The 12,209-nt window shown below is 28.3% G+C and overlaps 1 long non-coding RNA gene across 2 annotated transcripts; it reads right to left on the bottom strand.

Annotated features, from left to right (window-relative positions):
- Positions 1–8,849: 8,849 nt before the first annotated feature.
- On the bottom strand, positions 8,850–11,459 carry LOC100852628 (uncharacterized). 2 transcript variants are annotated; one of them, XR_785679.3, is made up of 3 exons: positions 11,109–11,397; positions 9,408–10,960; positions 8,850–9,158 (listed from the first exon to the last, which is right to left on the bottom strand). It is a non-coding gene; the product is annotated as an uncharacterized LOC100852628 (long non-coding RNA). The 2 variants fall into 2 exon arrangements; XR_785678.3 differs by lacking the exon at positions 8,850–9,158 and having other exon boundaries at positions 9,264–10,960; positions 11,109–11,459.
- Between the last annotated feature and the right edge of the window lie 750 nt (positions 11,460–12,209).

The raw sequence follows: 12,209 nt of genomic DNA, 5'->3' as shown, positions 1-12,209 counted from the left end.
ACTCATCAATATAAAGATTAAATAATTATAAAATATATAAATTTCTAACTAATTTTAATTTTCTTTGAAATATTTTATAAGACAACCAAACGTGATAAAATCATTTTTCTTAATATTTTTTTTTCTTTCCTTTCTACTTTTCAGAACCAAACATAATCTTAGAAATATTTAAATTTTGAAAAAAAAGAGAAAAAAGAGAACAAATGGAAAAGGAAAGATGTAGCTAGAAGCCTAAAACTAAGCCAAAAGGAAATACATATCACATCTGAACCTTCCACCTAGAAAGAATAAAGCCAAGCGAGTCATTTTCATCTCCATTTTCGATGGAAACATATTCCTCCACTATGTGATCGCATTTGTTTCTCTCTTGAGTTAGGCTATCACACACTCAAAGCACAATCTTTATGCTATGAACGACTAATAATGAAGTCGGTTTAGTTAGGTTGGATTAATGAGTAATATTGTAATTTTAATCTTGAAAGTCCAACACAAGGATCATGCTAGATTTACGGTATGATTTTTCACAGCTTACCCATCAATACAAATTTTAGAAATTTTCAGTAATATAAATAAAACTTATTTATTTTTAAGTTTTAATATTATAAAATGTGGATGAATGATGGTAAAATATCAACTCGTCGATGTGGTATAAAAAGAATAAAAAATAAAAGCTAAATTATAAAGCTTCAAAAATTATTTACTCTTCCTCGAACAATCTTATTAAGTTGGACCTATATAATCTTATACTTTTGGGCAAAGACGAATTTAGCAGGCCTCAGAAGAGGATTAGCCCAAAGGGAGTATGTGGGTCGCATAGGCCTCATGAAATTAGCTAGACTGGGCCAAAAGGCCTGCGGTTCTTGCTCTTACATGCATCAAGATGGGCCAGCCAGGCCTGTTCCGCCTAAAGCCCAGACCAATCAAAATGAAAGGGCTTTCCAATCTGTACGGACTGCAACATTTTGAATCACCAGACGCGGAAAAGGGGAGAATGGTGTTTTACACTTTGGGTTTGATAATTAATAAAAGCTCATTCAACGATTAATATAAGTTGGAATAGACAAAAATACCCATTTGACTTACATCTATCCTTCGTCTTTATGCCACCACTCTTTATATACCCCTTCCATCAAATTCTCCTTTATTTAATTATTTTTTTATTTTTGTTTATTTTTTAAACTCTTTTAAAAATAATTGAAAAATCAATAGTATTTTCTATTTTTAAATTATAAATAAACAAAAATTATATTAATGATTCAAAAATTATTTTTTACATTTTAGAAGTAAATAATTTAATGATTAAAACACTATTTAAAATAAATATATTTACTATTTTTTTTTCTTTTATACTAAAAAGAATTTTAAAGTTTACTTTTTTCACTATTATAAAATAAAAAGTCTAAGGTTTTTTTTTAATCTTTTTCCTTCCATATTTTAATATTTTTTTGAACATAGACTTTTAGTAATAAGTTACATGAATGTTCCAAATTTGTTTATTAAAGAATTTTTTTAATGATTTGAATTAATTGAAAATTTATTGAACTAAGAAAAAAAAAATAGAGAAAGAGGATAGATAAAGAGTTTTTATTTTAAATATCCAACTAAAATGTTTTTGTATTTATAAATGGATTATATCAATACACAGTACAGTAGAGATTGAATTTTTCTCATATAAAAGGGTTAAATGATATATTTACTTATTTTAAATGAAAACAAATAGTTAAAAATTATATAGATTATGTTTGAGTTTGGTTTTAAAATATTTTTTCTAGTTTTTATTTATTTATTTTTAAAAATAATTTTTATTTTTTATATTGTCTCTTTTTGAAAATAAATTTAATTAAAAAAATGAAAACTATTTTTAAAAATGAAAATTGAAGACCTTGTTTAATACTATTTTTTTATATGAAAATAATAAAAAGAATTAAATTTCATTTATTGATTATTCTTTTTTATTTTTTAAATATAATATGTTCATAATTAAATCAAATGAATTGGTCAATTGTATATTTCTTTTCACAAAAATGTAATATGTTCATAAAAAAATTGGATTTAAGTTTTCCGTCATTTTTTTAATCAAACTACTAGAATTATATTTAATACACATATAGGCATACATGCACTACGGGATATGAAATTTGTGTCATTGTATAAGGGTATTTACTAATTGTACAAGGGAAATGTACTAAGTGTACGAGTAGTGTATAAGATTACCATTTATAAAAGATTTTAATCTATTTTGAACCACTCCTTTATTTTCCTTGTCACCCACAAATTGTATACTCATATCATGCATTTTATTTAACTCCCACATGAAAATTCCGATACTTTCCTAATAATGATGTTTTGGGAAAAAAATTAACTCTAATTCATCCACCACTATCTCAGTTAAACCATTAGAAATATTGTTAACACACTTATGTAGACACATTACTTAGGAGAGATATATTGCACCATTGTACAATGGTATTACGCTAATTGTATAAGGGAAATGTACTAAATATACAAGAGTATATAAGGCTACCATCTATGAAAGATTTTAATCGATTTTGAATCACTTTTTCATTTTTCTTGTCACCCACAGATTGCATACCCATGTCATGCAATTTATTTAACTTCCACATGGAAATTCTGATACTTTCCTCAGTAATAATGTTTGGGGGAAAAAATCATAATTCATCCACCATTTTGTCAACCAAACCATTAGAAATAAGGTTAATATACCTACGTGGACACACAACTTAAAAGGGATATATTGCACCATTTGTACAATGGTGTTACACTAACTGTACAAGGAAAATGTACTAAGTGTACAAGGGTGTACAAGGTTATCATTTGTAAAATATTTTAATCGATTTTGAATCATTTCTTTATTTTCTTTGTCACCCACAAATTGTATATAAAATTTGCACTTTATATAAGGGCGTTACACTAACTATACAAAAGTGTTACATTCACTATATAAGACAAATGTACTAACTGTATGAGCCAAATGTACTAATTATATAAGGGTGTACAAGGCTACCCTTTATACAAGATTTCTATCAATTCTGAACTTTTTTTTTCTTCTTGTCACATAAGGATTGAACACTTTTCCCCCACAAATTCTTTCACCTAAAAATTGTTTTAATTTGAAAATTTAAATTTTGTCATCTAAAATTTGTAATTTCATATTTCATTTAAGTAGTTTAACAATATTTTTTCTTACTACATTTACATCCTATATAAAGGAAAATTAACCATAATATTTAAGTATTACGTTTTTTTTTGTGAAATCAAATTAATATAAATGGATAACATTAGTGTCATTGTTTCAAAAGACTTAAGACAATATAAACAACATATAATAACTGTTGAGGAAAAATTATCAATATTTTTTACCAAACTATGTCATTTAGATCTTCCCTACCAAAATTAAAATATAAGAAATAAAATTAAAATTAATCACATTTAAAGTGTTTATTACAAGTAAATCGAATGAAATATATATTTTTATTATTTTACATTTATAAACATAATGCCAGTAGAGATTAAAAAAAATCATATTTAAATAGAATTAAAAAGGATAAAAAATTTATCTTTGTAACATTTGTAATTTTTTTTAAAAAAAATCATTAATTTAAATTATCAAGTTAATTTATTTTTTTTTTTTGTTGTAATTATAGTTTTGAAGATTCTACTATTTTTATATTATTACTTTTAATTTATTTTCTTTGATTTTTTATTTTAAATTTCATATAAACTTGTTTTTTCTTGCATTTACATGTTTTCTATTATATCCCTATTTAAGGTGAGTTTCATCTAATTTGTGTTCCATTATATTCTCTTTTCCATTCTAATGTTTTACATAACAAAAGATTTTGTTATTTTTCATCTACAAAACTTTATACAAAAGATATCATGTACAAGAAAAAAAAATAAGAAAAGAGAAAATTATGATATAATTACATACACATCTCTTAATATGATAGATTTGCTTGACTTAATGGCATCGTACTCTGATAATTTAAACCATGTCAAATCCACATCTATTTTATATTTAAAAAGGTATTTGAATATTTTTCAAATTATTAAGTTATAATACATTATTCAATTAAAAATTAATTATCAGTATTAGTTAAAAGACAATCATGTTACAAAATAATATATTAAAGCAATATCTATGTATTCTCCATAAAATAGAGAAAATATTCAAATAATTGTCTATAACCTTAAAGATATATATATATATTGGATAAAAAAGAATAATAATATTTTTTAAGGTGTTTAAAAAATATTTATTATATATTTTGTAAGTTTGAAAAAAAAAAATTTATGAGGTGTTTAAAAAATATTTACTTTAAAAATGTAGCAATAATTATTTTTAACCATTGATTTCTAATATTCAATTTATTTAGTATGGTTTTTTGGAAGAAAAATAATTGATGAAAATAGTAACACCTCCTAATAAGGAATTAATTTACATGTTTCACCAATTAATACATGAGAGAAAGGTAAGATGAATGATGAGAGAGAGGGAAAAAGAGAATGAGAAAGTGGAAAGTTAGTTTTTTTTTTTTTTTTTTTTCTTATTGATAACCAAGGGTATTTCAGAAAATTTTGAAAAATAACATCCTTCAACTCAATTTTCACTCATCCACTAAGTTTTAGGATTAAATACAAGGGATATGAGGACATTGGACCGATTTTCAGCCTAGGTGTAAAACTCAATTCTCCCGCGGAAAAGAGAAGTGAAAACCACCTGTCCTCTTCAATTATTGGTTTATTTTGAGTCGGGTCTGAGTCGGCGTGGATCCATAAAGTGTTGAATCAGAAATCATACGAAATCACAACAAGCCATTGCGTTAAATAAAAGTGTGACGAAGACGTGAGCATAACTAGACTATCATTACAATAATTAAAATGAGAAGAGAAATACTACCGTCACAGACAGATATACATCTGTGATCCAACTTCACGGTTAGATCTAAAAGTTGAGTTACCGCGATCTCATCCCCTGTCATCAGAACCAACGGTGTAGAATGAGGGCGATGGTCAGCCGTTACAAAACCGAGCCAGAAAACTTGACAGAGAAAAACGTGTCGCTCCTCAAAGAGTCAAAATCAGAGCTATAAGAATAATTACAAACTAGACCTGGAAACAAGATAGATATGGAGATTGGAAGAAGCTTCAGACTCCAAAGAGATTCTTCGATGAGGCTAGGCAGATCCAACAGTTCGCTTCTCTTGTCCGAGTCCATCACTGCGGAATGTGCAAGAATCACCTCTTACGAGAGACTGTCGGAGTCAATGAGGCTAAGCAACGACTGCAACAGCCAATTGCGGAGGAAGAACAACAGAACTTGGAGGTTTCTAAGCAAGGTCTTCTCCTACAGGAAAGTCTCCGAAGACGATGCCCCGAAGGAGAAGACGAAGAAGCAAGCTTCATCTTCGTGGCTTCCTGATCCTAACCGGCGTTGGCCTGTGCAGGGATGGTAATATAATGTAAATCAAGGGGGCAAAAACGTAAATTTTCCAAAGCAACCCGTCTGGTTTGAGAGGTCAATGGAATTGGAATTCCACAGCCAGTCCTCAGCTTTTCATTTGGCTGACCTGGAGATTGTTTAAAGATAAAAATTTAATCTTTTATTTGGCAACTCGTTTTGTTTGGTGAATATTGTTGTAAAGATGATTTAGATGATTTGAATAAAAATTATGTATCAAAAAATGATAAATCATTACCCTAATTGCACATGGCGGTTGTATTTATAATTTTAATTGATTTTTTATTATTTACACTCTTTGATCTATTCCGACGAGAAAATGTTAAGAAAAGTAATTTTATATTTTATATTTTAAAAAAAAGAAGGAAAATTGGTAAAATAAGTTTTAAAAAATCATATAAAAATAGTAAAAAAAATATTGAAACCAATAAATTATTTTATATATGTTATTTTAAACTTTTTTTCATTTATTTTAATTCTTCCATATAAATATTAAATCTTTTTAAAACATATAAATTTTTAATTATTTTTAATTATATTTATTTTTGTACTACAACCAACTATAACAAAATAATTTCTTTATTAAACTTATAAAATTTAGACTCATTATAGATATCATGGCCCTTAACAACTATAAGTTATATTTATGATCTTTTATTAGGATGCTTTTCTAATTTGAGATGCTAAGTAACCAAATAAATTGTTATCTCTATGAGTAGTTAAGCAACTATAAATTATATTTATGGTCTTTTATTGGGGATGGTTTCTAAAACTCAAATGCCAAGTGAGCAATTAATTGACTTGTGATATTATCTACTTATATTAATCCTAAAATGATAACTATTCTTTTTTATCGGTTGTCTTATGACTATTTTTTCTAAAGATATCTTCACACTAATTTTCAATACTTAACATTCAACTTCAAATTCTTGTTCATTTTAACTTGATGTTTTACATCAAATGGAAAATTTTTTATTATTGATTTGGTTTAATTTTCTGAGTTTAATCAATGTATACTTAATTGGATAGTTCTTAATAACCTCATAATTATGAAACAAATGATTATATGGACCAACATGGAGGCATTGATAGTGATTTTAAAAAACCACATGACAAAATCTTTTACATGATGAGATGGAATGCAATAGAAAGAAAGGCATAGAAAGATTCACCTACTCTTAATGGTTTTAAAGAAACACCATCTTGATTCACAATTCTAAAAATATAGGATTTGATATATATATATATATATATAATTCATTAAAATATTTTATTAAGTTTCCTTATCTATGAGTGAAAAATTCAACATTGTAATATGCTACATATTCTATTTTTAAAATTTTTTATTTTTAAATACTTTATCATAATGAAAATCAACTAAAGAATAGTTATTAACAAGTTTTTCATATTATTTAGAAAGAAAAACTTACTAATTAAACTAAATAATTCATATTAATCAACTAGACTAGACTGGTTTGACTAATTGATTCAAATCATTTATCACTTTTTCAAGATTTTCTTGGATTTTGAAACCTTTCTAAACCCATAAGTTGATTTTGAAGGTTTTCAAGATGTTGAACTAAGATTGAAACAATTTTTTCATAGGAATATTTTATGTTTGGGTTTGGAAAACTTTATGATTTTAAAGACTATGACCTTATGTTTTTCAAAGAGATCTAGAGAATATAAAAGGTTAAATCTCAAATTTAGATTTAAGTTTTTATACTTTAAAAAAACAAAAGATTAGTTTAGTCATTGACAAATATTTACCTACTTAACCAATCAGTTATTTTACCTTTTGTTTAATATATTCAAATTTAGGTTCAAAACCAGTTTAAGAGTTTTGAAATTTTATCATTTTCTATAGATAATTTTGAAAAAAAATTATTTTAAAAAAAAATTCTTAATTTTCACAATGGGATGTTAGGTAAATTATTCTTGTTTTACAAATAGTTAAAACTTGTCTAAAACTAAAATTAATACTTCTATTTTTAAGTCCCTTACTACTCATTAGAAGTTCCACCATAACATCTACCAAATTTTTCTTCATCATAATTATAATTTCCAAATAGCTTCCGACTATGATCAAACAAAATTATTTCTTTATAAATTCTAACCATATATAACATAATTTAAACAAATGAAATTAATACTAACAAAAATATGCAAAAGGTTACCTCAAATTTAAGAAAACATAAATAAATAAAAAATTACCTATTTAGACTAATAAAGAAATAAAAAATATACAAGGCCACTCAGTAATTTATAAAGAAAAATTACTTAACTGTGAAGTTAGTATGCAAAGCCTTTTAGTATATAGAAATGAGTTAACTTGCTACTTAATAATCATGTATTATCTAAACTCATTTAATAAACTTCTTTAATGTGATAATCAATCATCACCCAATTTACAATACGCTTGTCTTATTTTAAAAATTAATACTACAAAAAAGAACAATTTAAGCATGCACAATTTATTTACAAATAGGACAAAATAATAATACGAAAAAAAAAACACCACAACAAATAAGATCCGAGTGGATTCGAACCACCTTCCTCTCAAAACCAATATAATCAGTATTGAGCACTCCCATTTGAGCTTACGGACCTCGATACAGACGCACATGGCGACTTCAAATCATACATTAAATCACCATTCTCTTAACCCGTGAAGTCAATAATTACAGGGTGAGAAATCTTTGTTTGTAAATCCAATGGCATAAAACCACATGGTGACTTAGAAATAATCCTTTATTTAATAATAATCTCAACTAAACTAAAAATCCATTAAATAAACCTCAAACGTGATGATCATCAAAGAAAATAAAACCTTATATTAATGATCATTAGATGAACCTCGAAATTAATCACCGATTTACAATAATCCGTTGTTTTATTTTTAACTTAATACTAAAAATAATGTTTTTTTTATAGAAAAATACGTTGTTTTTTTTAAAAATTAATACTAAAAATAATATATATTTTTCAAAAACATGTTAGTCATGGATTGAGCAATTAACAAACAATTTTGAGCTTAGGTACCCTCCTGACACAGACGCACGTGGCTCTCCAAATCAGACACTAAATCTCCCATTTAATTTTCATCACCTACACTGTTCCCCCCACCCAAGAATATTACCGTCACTTTGTATGATGAAAAAGAAAGAAAATGTGGTGAACTTGTTAATTATCTAACGAATACATTAGATCACTACCATTAGGGAAACATTTTGCTCGACCGGGAAAAATAAAAAAATAAAAAAATAAAAATAATATTCTTACTACAAAATTTTAAGGATAAATATGTGATTATAAAGGCAAACCTCGTAAAGCAATAGCTAATAAAAAAAAAATATTGATAACTGGCTTAAGCAAAATGGGCCACGTAAACTTGTTGCTAGCAATGCCTCTCTTCTACATGACTGAAAAGGACTCCCCGAGGATTCAAAGGAGGAGCCTAAAACTTGAACCGGCCGAGAAGAGAAGAGTACATACATAAAATAAAGAAAAGCTTTCTACATGCGAGGATCGGAAGCTTCACATTCACAGTTACAAAAATAGCACGCTATGAAAAAGCGGACAGAAGATAAAGATGATAACAATTACGGTTCACACTTTAAATGAACAAAGGGTGCGGCGTTTGAAGACAAAAGAATAAAACCAACAATTTCAACGGCTGCAAATAAAAATCAAGAGAAATATTAAACGAACAAATTTACAGCCGGAATAAATACAAGGATTTGCAACTTTCAGAATTAATTCCACAGAAATAAAATAATAATGAAGCCAACAGACAGTAGTATAAATCCACAATTCACTCGTGCAACAGCAGTAATTTCAGGCAAGCAAACAACGTAAATAAATGAAGACTTGCCAACACATCAGCAAATAGACATAAAATTCTCAAAATCTGAAGTATTTTCACCTGTGATATTCAACAAAAATCCTGCTGCTGGTAACGCCCTTCAGAAAAGTCAGCATGGGAGTAAAAAATCGCCTCCAGATGCAGGGCTGATCATGGAACTGTCGCCTCGTGGCACCCATTCGAAAGTCAGCTGCCTCCAAAGCATCCCATCCAGAAGAAAATACAAACCGGATCTCCACGGAAGGATTACAAGCCAAATGATTCGGCGCTTCACATAATTAACCGCTACGATATACTTTTACATTAACTTGCTGAATTACAAGAATGATAGTATTTCTCCCAAGAAAACCGCTGACAAAAACTTATTACAAGGGGAGATTACAAACTACTACACAATTCTGGAACACATAATACAACTTATGCATACTGTAGTTTTTAGTGCAAATTGAAATATTAGCAAAATTATAAAAAGCCAATGCACCAGATAAGAGGACACCAACGTTTACCAACTCGTCTATTGAGAAATTAAGTACTTGATTATTGCATGCATTAGTGGTAGAATTATTAAAGCCTATGCATCTAATTTTTTGGATAGATTTTTTGTGAACACTAGCATAAATATTGAACTACGATGATGAGAAACATATTGCATATTGAAATGGTAAAACGCACAGAACCATCTAAAATTCTTGAACACCATTTTTTGGTTTCTTTACCTCGAAAAATTGTGACGAATGTTGGCAAAATTCCTCAAAGCGAACTGTCAAATACCAAATACCAAATACCATGCTTAATCATTTCAGGTACTTTAATCATTAATAACAATATTTTTAAATATCGAAAACCATGTAGGAGCCGGGGCCGGCAAAATCAATGCCCTTTTTTTGACTCAATTTATAATTTCGGGAATAAAGGCATTAGGGATGATGATACGATCACAGGATATATATGTAGTTAATTGGTATTTAAAAAGAAAGGCTGAATTAAGGCGCCTTTTGTGCTGCATCCCATAACTAAAAAGAAAAGGAATGGGATTGCACAAGGCTAATTTATAATAAAACTCAACTTTGTATGCTTGGTAATATGTACCTTTAGCGCCTAGATCTCACAGGATCTGCCGTTGCTGCTGCTCAGATTTCCTTGTGTAGGAGAGATCAAGAAGAATAAACACAGAGAGAGAGAAAGCAGGACACGGCACACCGGAGGGGAGAACCCGGGCAAATCCCCGTGCGAACCCCCCCTCGAACAAAAAATATATTTTTTTTATTATTGTTTGTGACCTGCCATGCAAGCGCACCTGTCATGGCAAAGGCCTGATGACAAAGAACAACCGAAACACAGACCAAATAAGTTAGGCCTTGGTCCCGATGTCTTATACATCTTTTTTCTAACAATGAAGAGGCACCTTTCCTTTGATTCGATTCGCATCCCCAGATTACATAAATCCATCAATATGTTGAAGACTCCGTCCCCTCAGATGCTCAGCAGCTGTATCATCCGCTATCACACCCCGAGTAATATCCCCGCGCCAATCGGGAAACGACTCCAAGTCAGAACAAAGATCTGATAGAGAATACGCCATCTCTAAGGACAAATATCTCAGATCGCAATCCCTGAAATAAACTCAGATAACAGGTAAATTTGAATCTACTATGTTGACAAATCTTACACGAAAACGGAAAACAATAAAACATATGTAATAAAAATGCAAGAAAAACATGTAAGAAGCATCGATCTATGGCAAAAACACAAATCAGATACCAGTATGTACAGAAGATAATCTCGATGACCTCGAATTCACCAAAACCGATATCAAATTGTAGATCGAGAAGCGATCTATATGATTAGACAAGCAGAGAAACAGATCTATCGCGCAAGAACGATAGATCTGCAAAGCAAAACTTCGAGGCTGCAGAGAGGCTCGACCGAAAGAGATGAGTATCTCAAGGTGGAGATGAAGCCACTTATATAAACAAACCCTAGACAATGAACGGTTGAGATTAAGGAGTTGACGAAAGATCGACGGCTAAACTAAAACTACGTGCATCATTTGATACCTTACTTTTCGTGAGGCGGTTAGCTAGAAATCGACGGATCCTATGAGCCGGCTACTTTTCCACGTAAGTGTATGTGTTGGATCTGCTGACACGCGGATTGCGTTGTTATCACGCATCCTGGACTTTTACTGTCAACAATGGCTTCGTGAAACACGGCATCTTAAAAAGAATATCCACCAACTAAACCCGATTCCAAAATAATGCCAAATCTATTGCATAGGCATCCACGTCATAGTGAAATTTTTTTAAAGTAATCAAAACCATAATCATAAATTTTTAGGCTTAATTACGATTTCAAACATAAAAAGTTAAAAGTCAATTTTGAATTTGATTCTAAACTTAAAGAGTTGAATTTGCATTTGAATTTTGAAATTTTATTTTAATTTTATTTATACAAAAAGTTATATTGTTTTATTTTAAATATTTAACTTTATTTAAAATAAATAAATTTATCTTTACTTAAAACTTTTCATATATATAAAATTACATTGTTTCATTTGAAATGTTTAATTTTATTTTTTAAAATAAATTTATTATATTATTTTTACTAAAGGTATGTAATTGGTTAATAAACTTATATGATTAATTAAAAATAATAATATGTGAAATAAATAATTGGTTTTTTAATTTGATAAAAAAATATTTTTGTTTCATTTTATAAAAATAATTGGCATTATATTTAATATAAATTAAATATAATGGATTATATTTATTTTTAAAAAATAACTCATATTTGCAAATATATATATATATATATATATATATATATTAATTATTTTTTATATACTATAATGTAAGTCATTAG

This window comes from Vitis vinifera, chromosome 4, assembly GCF_030704535.1.
Source record: "Vitis vinifera cultivar Pinot Noir 40024 chromosome 4, ASM3070453v1".
In the NCBI taxonomy this organism is placed as follows: domain Eukaryota; kingdom Viridiplantae; phylum Streptophyta; class Magnoliopsida; order Vitales; family Vitaceae; genus Vitis; species Vitis vinifera.
Note: the sequence above shows the minus strand (reverse complement) of the source record. Positions and strands in the feature narration are given on the sequence as shown.